This window comes from Populus alba, chromosome 14, assembly GCF_005239225.2.
Source record: "Populus alba chromosome 14, ASM523922v2, whole genome shotgun sequence".
In the NCBI taxonomy this organism is placed as follows: Eukaryota; Viridiplantae; Streptophyta; class Magnoliopsida; order Malpighiales; family Salicaceae; genus Populus; species Populus alba.
The window spans coordinates 23,391,837-23,396,836 of NC_133297.1; positions in this window are offsets into that span (position 1 = coordinate 23,391,837).

Here is a 5,000-nt window from a genome sequence, read left to right on the forward strand (position 1 = left end):
CTTCTTCATAATTCTCGTGAGTCTCGTGTGTGCATGGTTCATGCAAATTAATTCTTCATGGCTAAACTCAGCTGCTGGGCCCCCCGGCTTTGTCTTCTTCTCCTTATAATGCATGGAGAAGCTTGCTTGCATGGTTTTACGTGAGGTTGGAACCGGGGGCTTGCTAATTGGGTTCTTCGCGCAGTCCTTCATTGTCTATGCATGCTCGCATGATGACTCCTCATTGGCTGGTTTCTTTCCCCTTCTTCAGTGGAGATTATGGTTCCTTTCCACGTGGGGGTTCCCCTTGGAAGCTAGGCTCTTCAATCTTTTTAGCTGCAGCCTCTATCGGTGTGCTTTTAGTACTCCTTCATGGTGCGCTCTTATCCCTTCGCGTGCAGGAGGTAATTGAGTGTTTATGGCAAAGGTTTTTGGTTGGTTTATTTCTGTCGGTTGTGTCCAAGTTTGCTTGTTGGTTGTGCAGGTGGCTTCGGCTCTCCTTGTGCTGGCTGGCTGGCTGGCTCATTGTTTGGCTGTCTCTTGCTTTTTTCTTAGCTTTCCTCTATTTGGGCTTTGTATAACTATGTTCTCTGCTGGCTTCCAGCTTGTATTGCAAGCTTGTCTTGCTCGTTTTTGATTTAATATACTTCTTACATTTGATCAAAAAAGAAAGAGCTCTCAGTCTGTCAATCCTTACTATGTCTGGACCTGGTAAGTTTCCCCGTGTTGAGTCAAATTAAGCCACAAGCTCCACTCCTGGTGGTGCCCTTCCGTCAATTCCTTTAAGTTTCAGCCTTGCGACCATACTCCCCCCAGAACCCAAAAACTTTGATTTCTCATAAGGTGCTGGCGGAGTCCTAGAAGCAACATCCGCCCCTTGTTCTCAGGCCTATGACAAAGTTTTTTGATTTCTCTTGTGAAGAGATGTCACGGGTGCCAGTCTGGGTAAAATTTCCTAGTCTTCCACTGTGTTGCTGGTCCCCTATCTGTCTCTCCAAGATCGCCAGCGTTATTGGCAAGCCAATTCAATGTGACCAGCTTACTTCAACTCTTTCTCGAATGTCTTATGCAAGAGTGTTGGTGGAGATTGACCTTCTGGAGGAGCTTCGTCACTCAGTGGAAATTTCCTTACCAGATGGTCTTAAGCTGCAGCAAAAAGTGATCTACGAGACTCTGCCTAAATATTGCAATTTCTGCCATGTTCTTGGCCACACCCGTCTCCTTTGTTCCAAGGCTGCTGCCACTACCAGCAAACCTCATATTCACGCTGGAGTTGATAAGGTAAATGTTTTTGACAGATTGGGGCCCCAGCCTCCACCTCAGATTCCTCCTCCAAAGGTGCCCGTCCAGCCTCAAGACAATGTCATTCAACAGGCATCGGAGGAGGCTGCTAGGCCGGAAGGTGCTCTTGAAAATTCTGCTGGTTGGGTTATGGTGGGCTCTCGAAAATCTAGCAAGCACCGCAAGGGGAAGGCTGTAGCTGGCTCTGATCCAGCGCTGGACAACAACCCACCTGCCCCCCCCTCTCCTCCGGTTGGCATAGACATGGTTCAACATCCCCGGCCAGAACCATTGGTGGTAACCTCTTGTGTTGGAAGCGGCCAGGTCCCTCCACCTATTCCCACTGCACCGCTGATGGTGTTTTCTTGTGATGGTGAGGCTCACAGCTCCCCCTCTACTAGTGCTGACCGGTTATCACATCCTAGTGTTGGAGAGGCTCCGTTGATGCCACATCTAAATGTTGGAGGGGACTGCAACCTCTCTCCTTCTAGAAACAATCTTTTGGAGGCTGATCCTGGTAAAATTGTCATAGCCGGAAATACTGAAAGAGCTCCTTCATTGGATGTTCCTGGGGTCAGAACTCGTAACCAGAGGAACCGTGGTCGTAGTGGAAAGGGTTCCCCTTTCCCTGCACTCTCATGATAATACACAGTTGGAATACCAGGGGACTCAATAATCCCCTGAAACAGCATGAGGTTGTGAGTCTCATGAAAAAACATAAGATGGATGTATGTGGTTTGCTTGAAACTAAGCTGCTTCCTTTTAGAGTAGCTTCAATGCATAAACTTCGTCTCAAGCGTTGGAAGTATTTTACAAATGCGGAGGTAGCAGGTACTGCTAGAATTGTGGTTTTTTATAATCCAGCAACGGTTAATCTTGTTTGCATTGCATCTACTGCACAAGCTATTCACTTTTCTGTGACCAGTTTGATAACTCAGCTTAGTTTCAAGCTTACTTTTGTCTATGGTTTTAATACCATTTCTGCTAGAAGATCCCTGTGGGGGGAGCTAAGGCGATGGAATTCAAACTCTCCCTGGATGGTTCTTGGAGACTTTAATTCAGTGCTATCCTCGGCAGATAAACACAATGGTGAGGCTGTTTCGTCATATGAAATCTCTGACTTTCGTGATTGTTGTTTTGATCTTGGTTTGCATGATGTAAACTTTACTGGCTGTCACTTTAGCTGGACAAATGGCTCCGTTTGGAGCAAGCTTGATCGGGTTATGACCAACCCTTCATGGTCTTCCTTGAACCATCTCACTCACGTTCATTTTGGTCCTCCTGGAGCATTCACCGATCATTCTCCTGCAGCAGTCCGTTTGGGTCCCTTGGTGCAGGGTAGGCGTAGCTTTAAATTTTTCAACATGTGGACATTCCATGACCACTTCTTGCCGTTGGTTTCTTCCCATTGGTTCTCCCCTACGTATGGCACACCCATGTACATTTTATGTCGCCGTCTCAAACTTTTAAAAAGTGCACTTGAAGGAGCTAAACCGTCTTCATTTCAGTCATATATCTGAACGTGTGTCCCGTCTTGAATCTGAGCTGGAGCAGCATCAATATGCTTTACACCAAGACATGGATAACCAACTTTTGCATGCCCAAGACGGTCTCCTCCGCTCCAAACTGTCCACTCTAAAATTGGCGGAGAAACAATTCTACGGGCAGAAGATCAAATGCACCTTTCTTCAACACAGTGACAGAGGCTCTAAGTTTTTTCATGCTCTCATGGGCCAGAATCATAGGAGGAACTTCATCTCTGCAGTTATGTGTAACCATGGTGGTCTTAGTACCTCTCTGCAGCAGGTAGGGGATGAATTCGTGGCCTACTACCAGAGCCTATTAGGTACAACCAAATTCACCACTCCCCTTGACAGTGCAGTTATTAGCTGTGGCCCTTATCTTCCTTCCAGTTCCCATGACTTCCTCCTATCTCCGGTGTCTCATGAGGACATACGCAAGGCAGTCTTCAGTATTGGTAATGACAAAGCCCCGGGGCCTGATGGCTACTCCTCCTTTTTCTACAAAAAAGCATGGTCTGTTGTGGGCGGGGATTTCTGTTCAGCAGTGCAGGATTTCTTCCATTCGGGCAGGCTCCTTAAGCAGGTTAACCATTCTGTTATTTCTTTGGTCCCAAAGTCAGTGAATGCCTCCTCTCCAGCAGATTTCAGGCCTATATCTTGCTGTAATGTTGTCTACAAAGTGATTGCCAAGATCCTAGCTGGTCGTCTTGCTCACGTTCTAAAGGAGATTGTAAGTCCCATGCAGAATGCATTCTTAGGAGGCAGGTTTATGAGTGACAATATTAATCTTGTGCAGGAGCTCCTCCGTCAGTATGGCAGGAAGAGATCATCTCCACGTTGTCTGTTGAAAGTAGATTTTAAAAAAGCATTTGACTCTGTCCAGTGGGAATTTATAGAAAACCTTCTCTGCCAACTTGGCTTCCCATCTAAATTTGTGATGCTTGTTATGCAATGTGTGTCCACCGTTTCCTTCTCTGTTGCAGTTAACGGCAACATTCATGGGTTCTTCTTGGGGAAAAGTGGAGTTAGACAGGGGGACCCCTTATCCCCATACATTTTCATCTGCTGTATGGAGTATTTCTCCAGAATGCTCAAGCTGGCTACCCAACAAGAGGGCTTTCGCTTTCATCCCAAGTGTGAGTTGCAAGGTATCAGCCACCTTGCATTTGCTGATGACGTTCTGCTCCTCTCTCGTGGTGACTTCTCTTCAGTTCAATGCCTCCTCAGCCAACTTTCCCTTTTTGGCAACATATCAGGTTTGGATATAAACCCGCAGAAATCCTCCATTTTCTTTGGGGGCGTTGGCAATGCCCAAAAGCAAGCTATTCTATCTATGTCGGGCTTCAAAGAAGGCAGCTTTCCTTTCACATATCTGGGCGTTCCTCTGAAGCCCCCATAGGCTGCTAGCCAGCCAATTCTCACCTCTCCTACTTGATTTGAAGTCTTCTGTCCAGGGCTGGATTGGCAAATATCTTACATATGCTGGGCGTTTAGAGCTCCTCCGATCTGTTTTATTTGGGAAAGTCCAGTTCTGGTTGAACATCTTCCCTATCCCTGCAATTGTGATGAAGCAAATTATTAGTATATGCAGAAATTTCTTGTGGACGGGCGATGCCTGTCGTGGATCCTCTGCCCTTGTTGCCTGGAAGACAGTTTGCTTTCCTAAAACGGAGGGTGGTCTGGGATTGTTCGATCTTTGTGCCCGCAACAGAAGCTTTCTTAGTAAGCAACTGTGGCATATTCATCTTAAAACAGACTCGGTTTGGATTCGGTGGATACACCATTTTTACTTGAGTAGAGGCTCCATTTGGTCTGTCCAGGTGCAACACTCTTCCTCCCCGTTGTGGAAAGCCATCATCACTGTTCGGGATGTTATCCTTCAACAATGTGGGGGCTCCGAGGTGGAGTGTGTATCCTTGATGAGAAACTGGTTCACCTCTGCAGGTCCCTTTCTAGCACATGCCTATGATTTTTTCAGACCAGTTGGTTCAACAGTCTCATGGGGCCGAGTTGTCTGGGAGCAGTGGTCCCTGCCTAAATACAGTTTTATACTATGGCTGACGGTCATGGGTAAACTTAAAACTCGGGACAGGTTGTGGTTCATCCCTTCTGACCCCTCCTGTGTCTTTTGTCGGTGTGAAGCAGAGACCCACGCCCATTTGTTTTTCACTTGCAATTGGACGGGCAGTTTGTGGGCTAGGATAAAAGCTTGGCTTA